This window comes from Mus caroli, unplaced genomic scaffold (assembly GCF_978045245.1).
Source record: "Mus caroli unplaced genomic scaffold, Mus_caroli_1 scaffold_4, whole genome shotgun sequence".
Lineage (NCBI taxonomy): Eukaryota > Metazoa > Chordata > Mammalia > Rodentia > Muridae > Mus > Mus caroli.
The window spans coordinates 15314155-15324103 of NW_028227259.1; the positions used below are offsets into that span (position 1 = coordinate 15314155).

A 9949-nucleotide genomic window follows, 5' to 3' on the forward strand; every position below is an offset into this window, starting at 1 on the left:
TAAAACAATAAAGAGCAAAACACGTTAACTGAAAATTATTGTACATCAGCACCTGTTCACTGCATATTAAGTAGTACAGTCCTACAGCCTGTATCTCCTGTTGGACTGCTGTTGGCAGGGCAGTCACCTCACTGGTCTCTCAAGAGGTGTTGCCAGAACAGGAAAGGGAATAACACCCTGAATTAGCTGGCTCACTGGCTTCCTCCTATTCACACAGAGGAAATGTACTGAGTGTAATAAGATTCATCCAAGGTGGATTATGGATGTTCAGGATGGAGTCCATCAGGGGGCTCCTGAGGTGGAAACTCATTCTGCAGGAGGCTCTCTTCCTGGGCTGTGAACATTTCAGATCTTGCTGGAGTCTCTGAGTCCTAGGAGAGGAAGGCAGGTCTTAAGACACAGACTTGATGGAGACCTAAATATCAGCTGTCAGACTACAGACTCCTACCACCTCAACAGGACAGTTAATACTGATCTATTATCTGAAACCATTGCTGTTATATTCATGCAGGGCAAAATGTCAAACAACACTCACAAACACATGAACTGGCAAGCTGTCACTCAGACTTCTGTGCTTGCAAACTAAGAATTGGGCAATAGGAAGAGACCTCATTGGATTGCAAGAAGAAAGGAGAAGCCCACCTGCCCCCTAGATTAATGACCATGAGAAGCATTCATTTGATATTTCCATTCGATTTTAACCCTGGAAGGCTCTTCTCACCTCAAGTCACATGACCCTTGCATGACCTCTGTCCCAGGACCTAGATGCTGCTCATAGCTCTGCATACCATCCCACTTATCATGAACACATGCAGAAATGTGGCATGTTATTCATCTGTCACCCTTTCTAGACTTCAGATTAAAGCAGAGCAGCAAGATACACTTGCCAATGATTTAGTTTCTGACAAGAGGCTATCTTCCCAGAATATGTGTGTATAAAAAGAACAATGAACAACTACATTCCATGAGGTGGGTAGCTGTGGGAGTGTGGAATAGAAAGGAAGTAGGGGAAAGCAAAGATGAATCTAATGGGGCAAATGGTGTCAGACATTATTGCTTTGACTGAGCTGCTTGTCCCTACCTGAACTTGTTGGGTCTCATGGTTGCTGGTCTGTTCCTGTTCGTCTTTACAATTCAGGTTCAAGTCAACCAAATATTTCTCAATGAGAGCCCAATCAATCTGTACATCCTCGCTCTCCTGCTTCAGTGTCATGGACGTCTTAATACGATTCTTCTCCATCATGAGCCGGCTATGTAGGTTTCTGGAAACAACCTCTGCATAGTAAGATCCTGCAGCCTCCTCCTCTCATTCTTATGTATAGGCCCATTATCCCCACCAGGACCCTGGTTCCCATGAAGACCTTATACAATCTCGCTCAATAAATCCATGACAGCTGCACAAACAGTAAACAGCCGTTTCAGGGAAGAAGAATTTATTGCCACAGCCCTAACACTAATAAGGGTCCATGTCTCTCCAAAAGAAAGAGGGGTCTCCATCTATCCAAGACTGCCCAATGCACTAGGGCAATATCAATTAGTAGGGTACAAATACCATCAGAGTAGATCAGCAGACCCAATGGGAGGGCATTCTATCCTTGTGTTATGTCACACTAAGCTCTCTAAAACACTGCCTGAGAACCAGGCTCTCATTACTGCATAATAACCATGCACAATCACTCTTCTATTGAGAGGCTTCTAAGGATGCCTGGACAATGCTGGGAGGGGTAACTGTCCCTTACAGATTTATGAAAACTGAGTCTATTATCCCATGACACACTGATGGCTAAAAGCAGAAGGGGTAGAACCAGAATTGCAGACTCTCCAGTCCAGAATCCAAGGAAGGCAGAAATTGCCATTCCACTGTTGATTGGCTTGCTAACTGGTACTTACGAATAGAAGTTTATCTCCTTCCTGAGCTCCTGGATGTTCTCTTGGGCCTGAATTTTCTCCAACTCTACGTTGTTCACAGAGGACATGATCTGCCTCTTCTTTAATGAGAGTTGTTCATAAAATGGATTTATCTTCTCCAAGGGCCTGGTCATAGGATCAGAACTCCATGAACATGAGCATTTAGGAACACATTTCTCAGGCTGAGTGCTGGACTACCCCAGGCATGGAAAGCACATTCTCGATTCTATATACTGGGATGATCTTCAGCTTTGAAAATTTGTTATCCTGGTGCAGGACAGCAGAAGCTAAGCATGAACATGAAGGGTTCCCTGGCTCCCTGTGTTCACTCAGTAGGGTTAAATATTTCAGTCTAACCAGCTCTGTTCTCAAGAGCCTAGGACATAGATCTTTGCCCACCAGAGACCTGTGATTACATTTTTCCTGTTTTCCCAACTGGGGTGGTAAATCATGAATAACTTATATTAGAGAAACAGACATGACACATAATCCTGGAGACATCAGGATCATGCTATCTCCACAGCTTTATAATATGCCCAAGGGATACAAGGGTATGGACAATTGTGACCACATAGGCAAACAACAGTGTTGAATAAACTGGGGGCTCTGAGACTTCAGCACTAACATCAGCTTGACATTGTTATGATGATAAATCCTCAATCCAAAACACAGACCCTATAAGTTTCCAAGTTTGGAGGAAAAATTAAATGTACAAAACTCATGCACATGTAGGACATGTGAACACACAGACTCACAGATTTGAAAACACCCCCACACACACCCAAACACACACACACACACACACACACACACACACACAAAGAGGAGAAAAGGAAACAGTCAGAGAATGAGAGACAGAGACAGAAACAGAGAGCACAATGAGATGCCAAAGAAATGTATACAACATTACTATCTCCAAGCATAAGGCAACAAAGAGGAACAGGAATGAGCCCCAGGCCTCCTATACATGCACTAAGAAGTAGAATGTGGGACCAGGCCCCTCTAGATAATACGAGGAGCTTCCAAGCACTCAGTCACCTGTCAGGCAAGTATAAACACTCACCATAAACTCATATTACCTAGGACCTCACAAAGCCACATCCTGTCAAGTGCTTTCCAAGTGCATGCTAGGAACTCACTCTCCACTGCCTCTATCCCTGAATTCTTCACTCAGAATACAAGTATTTCTTTTCTACTGGAGGATGCAGAAGAAGAGTCTATTTCTCATCTCCCTCCTGACCAAGCTTCAGGTTCTGCCTCTCCACCATGAAGTATTCATGGATATGAGGCTGGGCATAGGGACGATCTGGTGTTATAGCTTTATAGGACCCACCTCCTTCAAAGGATAAGTTGAGGCTGACATTGAAGACCCCATACTGACACCACAGGGTTTGAAGCAATGAGTACCTCTTTTTCATGGATCTCTCTGTGAAAGTGATCAGGCAATCTCTCTGCTCATTTCTCTTCTGGGTAATGAGGTGCAGCTCTGTGGTCAGCCTCTCCATTTCCATTTTGAACTCTTTCTCGCTTAAGTCAGGCACGGTGAGTGATATCCTTCTGGGAGCCCCTGTAGGTAGAAGAACACAAGAATACTTTCAAGTGAGAATTCATAGTGTTGGTAGATCATCAAGAAAGACAACCTGCCTGGAAACTACTGACACTTGAAGGAGTTTGGTCTGGGCTTGAGATGCCACCACTTTGGGTCTCAGTTCTACCAGTACTCTAGAGAGACAAGGAGATGTAAACAGCCAGGTGTTTCCTCTGTCTCCCCAAACATGCTTATTATTACCAGAGAGATGGCTTACTCAGGATGATTATCAACTGAAGAGAGTGCAATTTGGCTTCAGAGCCATCATTCCCATGGTTTCACAAGTCAGATGGTAAAATCACTATTCTCAAGTACTTTAGTGCTTGGAGATCCTTAGATCTCCTACCCAGTTATGCTAGGCCTAGGATGTGGGCTTCAAAAGTCATGCAGTGTGAGAACATGGTCAAAATACTATCTATTCCCCCTACTGAAACACCAAACACCCAAGAAGTAGCAAGAGGATTCCATCTCTGTCTGGGTGTATCTACTCTGACAGGTCTGTGGTTACAGTATAGAAATACCTGCCACTAAACTGGTGATAAAGAAAGATAAAGTGGGAACTGCCATGGACAGGAGGTCAGAGTCTTTCTGAGAATATGAGGTCATGGCCTGGAGCACAATTCTCTCCATCATTCTACTCCCAAATAGCCACTTAAGCTAAAGAACCCTAGGAGTGAAATACAGTCATGCCCTTCCCTAAAAGTCATAGGTTAGACATTCTCTGACTTCTGATGGTCTCCTTGTGTCGCCATGTAATACCCACAATACTCAGAGAATGTAAATACTTGGAGTTCTTAGCATAAGAGTTTTGGCCTTGTCAACTCCTGCTTAGAGGATAGAGAAAGAAATGTTCTGAAATCTTGATGTTCAAGAACTTTGATAATTATTGAATTTCTTTTGCTACCCAGAGACTCCAGTTTCTGATCCACATTACTAGAAAGGCCATCTCAGGCCACCCCTTCCAGAGAGCTCAATATCCACTTCCCAGGACTTACTCCACATTCTCCAAGTCCACCTTCTTCTTCCTTCATTACTCTCTGATGGAAGGCCAGCATCTGTCCTCCTCTCTCTGGCCTCTCTCCCATTCACACTGGCTCTTCCAAAAAGATTGCGGAGCCGAGAAAACATGTTGACCAACCTAGTGGCTCGACAATGAGTGAGAATCCTAAGTGAGCTTGTTGCTACAACACTGGTGACATCACAGGACATGCCAAGAACTTCAGGGATTGCTGATTTCATAGGCTACAACCTTTGACTCCCTGCTAATGTTCTGCCTGTACTGACAGGAAGCTGAGGTGTAACCTGCCAGTATAGCTACAGACATTTTGTTCTCTGTCCAGCCCTTATTTCAGATTGTTGTTTTAATATGCTTGCCAATCACTGACATAGAAAAATAAATTGACTCAGAGCAAGGTCATGGAGATCACATCCTGCTGTGTTATGCATGACATTTGTTAATTTTACATGTTCCACAAACAGATACCCTTTCCTGGGGACTCTCCTGGGACACAGCCATTGAGCACATCCTCCTTCCAAAGCCAGGGATTGTCCAGTCTTTATTGGCATTGCCTAAGTAATTCCTATGTGTCAATCTGTGTGTTTCCTTTCCAAACCCCTCTCAGAAATGTCTCATCCTACCTTAAAATTTCCTCAATCAGCAAATGAGCCATTAAAAACTACTGAGAAATCACATCAGTTTGAATATGTTGAGGTCTTGGGTGCTGAGCCATGGCTCCAGACATCTATCTTTGGTAACTTTTAAAGAAAAACAAAACAAAATAAAAACAAAACAAAACCACAGGGAGTGCATATCAAGTGGTCAGTTCTGATCAGGTCCTTTTAGATATAACAGTGCATACTGACTCTGAATTGAATTGGTCCTATATATAGCTTTGTGGAACATTGTTTACCTGAGTTCAGTGTTTCTGTGGTTTGTTGGGTGAACCCTGGACAGGAACCCTTCCTTTCAGCAGCACATAGGACAATGAGCTGAGGTCAGGAATGGTGACATCTTGCAGTAAATTATGTTACCAGAAGAATGAGGGATTTATCCCTTGTGATAAGGATCAGTTGTCTCCTTGGTGCTTTTTAGGTCCCTGTTGGCCATGTGCAACAGGTTCAAAAGTCTAGTTCTGATGTATTTGGGATCCTCGTATGCCCATGATGATGTACTCAGACATGCCTAGAAACAACCAGAGCACTGTCAGAGAGCATGATAATATAAGGGAGGGAACATTACTGACTTCTGTTGCAGGATATTTGATCTCATTGTAAACCCCAAGATTGTGCTATTTTTTGAAAAAAAAAAAACCCAAAAACAAAAAACAAAAACAAAAACATAAACAAACAAACAATACCCTTTTTATGGTGTAGCTCATAACTAGCACAGACTTTTAACCCAAGAGCTTTCTCAATGCTGTACTTTCTTGTCTCTCTCAGGTGTAGCACACACCTTTATTGCAAGACAAAGAAAATCAACTCCAGGTCAAGAAGCAGAAGAATTAACCAGTTGAAAGGGAAGGGAATGAAAATAACTAAACCAAAGGAAGGTCTTTAAGTTCAAGGACATTTAAGACAGTGGGAAGAGGGATAAAGAATGTGTTCCTTCTAAGAGGTCAGCAGAGTAGGAAGGTCAGCTGGGTGCTTTTCCTGACTCTCTGAGCTGGCTCCTGAGTCTGCATTTGTAAAATTAAATCCCTGGCATATGTGTGTGTGTGTGTGTGTGTGTGTGTTTGTGTCTGTTTTAAATTTATTTATTAATTATTCCATTTGATTACATCTCACATGATATACCTCTTCCTGGTTACCCCTCCACCAAACCTTGAAACCATATCTGCCCTTTCCTCCTCCCCTTTGCCTGGCTGAGGGTGCTCCTCAACCCACTCACCCTTTCTTTCCCTACTGCTTTAACAACCCTCTACACTAGGGCATCAAAACTCTCCAGGACCAAGGACCTCCCCTCCCATTGCTTTCAACAAGGCCATCCTCTGTGACAATGTATCTGAAGCTATAGCTCCCTCCTTATACACTCCTGGGTTTGTGGTCTAGTCTCTGGTAGTACTGGGTGGATGGTCCTTCCAGCAGATGTTGTTCTTCCAATAGATTTGGAATCTCTCTCTGCACTTCCAGCTTTTCCCCAAGATCCCCGAAGGAGTTCCGTGAGCTCAGTCTAATGGTTGGTTCCAACTGTCAGTTGCTGGCCAGACCTCCAAAAGAACTGTCACTAGAGATTCCTGTCCCCAAGTGCCTCTTGACCACAGGAACAGTTTATAGTTTTGTTACTGCAGACAGGATGGATTCCCAGGTAGGGCAGTCCCTGGATGTCCCTGCCTTCAGTCTCTTCTCCATTTCTTGTCCCTGTTCATCCGTTGCTCAGGAACATTTCTTGGTTAAAATCTTTGAGAGGGGTAGGTGTAACCAACCCTTGACAGAGGGCAATAGCTGGAGTAGGTGTGGGGTGGGGTGGGCAGAAGAACACCTATCCACTGGAAGTGGTCCCTACAGGTTTTATCCTCCCCTTCTCTGAGCATTTCTTCTAAAGTCATCTCCTTTGGGTCTTGGAAGGCTCATGTTTCCCTGATGTCTGAGACCCTCAAGAGGCTATCCTCTGTTCCTCAGCCCCAACCCCTACATATTTTTGTCTGACTTTCTGACCATCAGTACCTCTCTCCCAACACTTACAAATACCTAATGCTGCCCCCCTTATTTCCTCCCCCTACACTTTCCCTTGCAGTTTCCCACTATACCTCCACCTACCATGATCATCTGTTCTCCCCTTAATGCAGGACTGAAGCATACATATACTGGTCTTCCTTCTAAGAACCATATGCTCTGTGGGTTGTATCATGGGCAGTGTGAGCTTTTTGGTTAACATCCACTTATCAGTGGGTACATACATGGCTGTTCTTTTGGGTTACCTTACTCAGGATGACAGTTTCTAGTTTCCTTCCAATTGCCTGTGAATTGTATGAAGTCATTGTTCTTCATCGCTGAGTAGTACTCTATTCTGTTAATATACCTCATTTTCTGTATCCATTCTTGGTTGAGAGACATCTGGGTTGATTCCAGCTTCTGGCTATCATAAATAAGTCTGGTATAAACATAGGGGAACATGTGTCCTTGTTATGTGTTGGAATATTTTTGAAATATGCACAGTAGAGGTATAGCTGGGTTTTGGTAAAACTATTTGCAATTTTCTCAGGAACCCCCAGATTGTCCCACCAGCAATGGAGGAGTGTTTCTCTTTCTCCACAGCCTGTCTAACATCTGCTGTCACCTTCAGTTTTGATTTTAGCCATTCTGATTGGTATGAGGTGTAATATCAAGATTGTTTTGCTTTGTATTTCCCTAATGACTAAGGATGTTTAACATTTCTATAAGTATTTATCAGGCATTTGATATTTGTCCATTGGAGTCTCTGTTTGGCTCTGTACACCAATTTATAATAAGGTTATTTAGTTCCCTGGAGTATATTTTTGGTTGAGAGACTTTTTTTTTTTTATGGAAAATTTATTGCAACTCTCCAACTGCACATTATTTTTTCTTTTCAACGTCTTGCTCTGCAGCTTCCTTCGCCCTTTTTGCTCGGATGCCAAAGAGTCGGGCATTGGCATGGGCCATTCGGAGACTGGCAAAACCTTAAAGTTCTTCTCTTCTTCTGTGATGACTCTGGCCTTTTCCTTTTTGTACACATTCCGGATGGGCATCACGGGTCCTGTCAGCTGGGTGGCCAGGTTAAGTTCTTCAGCAGAACTATCTCCCTTCTTCGGAGCAGAAGGCTTCCTGGGGAACAGGATGAGCTTGGAGCAGTAGTCCTTCAGGTGCTGCACGTTGGCCTGCAGTGACTCCGTGGACTTGTTTCGCCTCCTTGGGTCCACAGATATGCCAATGGTGCGAGCCATTTTCTTGTGGATGCCAGCCACCCTGAGCTCCTCCAGGCTGAAGCCCCTGCCAGCCCGGACCTTGGTGTGGTATCTCACTGTAGGGCACCTCACGATGGGCCTGATGGGCGGGACACGGGGCGAGGGGCAATGCAATGCGCTTTCGCCTGCTGGGCCTTGAGCCTGCAGATCTTGCGCAACAGCTGGTTGAACCAAGTGTCCACTCGCTGCTGCCAATCCTTGTGGAAGTGGGGCTTCAGGATCATGCCATTCTGGCTGGGCGCCATGGCTGCCTCCTATACAGGAGAATGGCCGAGCAGAAAGGACCGGGCACCCCAACGCACCCTGGGCTTGTAGGGAGTCCCGACTCTTTTTTTTTTAGGAATTTTTATTTATTCTTATTCTGTGTCTGTAGGTGGTTTTTTTTTTTTTTTTTTTTTTTTTTCTGTGTACTACATGTATGCAAAGACAGAAGAAGGCATCAGATCCTCCAGCACTGGAGTTGTTGACATTTGTTAGCTGCTACATGAGTGCTGGGAGGTTGGGAGACTTCTAATGACAGCTTCTATTTCCTTGGTGGTTATGGGGTTGTTGACCATGATCATCCTTTTCTCCCCTTAATGCAGGATGGAGCATCCATACCGTAATCTTCCTTCTAAGCACCATAGGATCTGTGGGTTGTATTATGGGCATTGTGAATTTTTAGGTTAATATCCACTCATCAGTAAATACAAACATGTCTGTTATTTTGTGGCTGGGTTACCATACTCAGGATAATATTTTTTAGTTTCCTTCCAATAGCCTGCAAATTGTATGAAGTCATTGTTTTTAATAACTGAGTAGTACTCCATTTTGAAAATATACCACAATTTCTGTATCCATTCTTCTGTTGAGGGACATTTGGGTTGTTGTCAGCTTCTGTCAATTATAAATAAGTCTGCTATAAACATGTGTCCTTGTTATGTGTGAGAATGCTTTTTGGATATATGCCCAGTAGAGGTATAGCTGGGTCTAAGGTAAAACCATTTCCAATTTTCTCAGGAACCACCAGATTGATTTCCAAAGTGGTTTAACCACCTTGCTGTCCCACCAGCAATGGAGGAGGGTTTCTCTTTAACCAGGGCCTGGCCAAGATCTGCTGTCACCTTCATATTTGATCTTAGGCAATCTGATTGGTGTGAGGTTGAATCCCAAGATTGTTTTGATTAGTATTTCCCTAATGATTAAGGATGTTGAACATTTCTTTAAGTGTTTCTCAGTCGTTCAAGATTCCACCATTGAAGAGTCTCTGTTTGGCTCTTTACTCCACTTTTTGGTTTGTTTGTTTGGCTTTCTTTTTCTTTTTTTTTTTTTTGGTTTGTTTGTTTCTTTGTTTGTTTGTTTGTTTGTTTTTGACAGGCTTCTCTGTATAGCCCTGGCTGTCCTGGAACTCACTTGTAGACCAGGTTGTCCTCGAACTCAGAAATCCACCTGCCTCTGCCCCCCAAGTACTGGGATTAAAGGCATGAACCACCAAGCCAGGCTTACTCTACTTTTTACTTGGTTTATTAGTTCTCTGGAGTCTAAATTCTTG

General features: G+C 43.6%; 2 pseudogenes; both read right to left on the bottom strand.

Annotated features, from left to right (window-relative positions):
• Positions 1-209: 209 nt before the first annotated feature.
• LOC147004928 (disks large homolog 5-like) lies at positions 210-4624 on the bottom strand (annotated as a pseudogene).
• A 3380-nt stretch (positions 4625-8004) lies between these two features.
• LOC147004929 (large ribosomal subunit protein eL13 pseudogene) lies at positions 8005-8687 on the bottom strand (annotated as a pseudogene).
• Positions 8688-9949: the final 1262 nt, after the last annotated feature.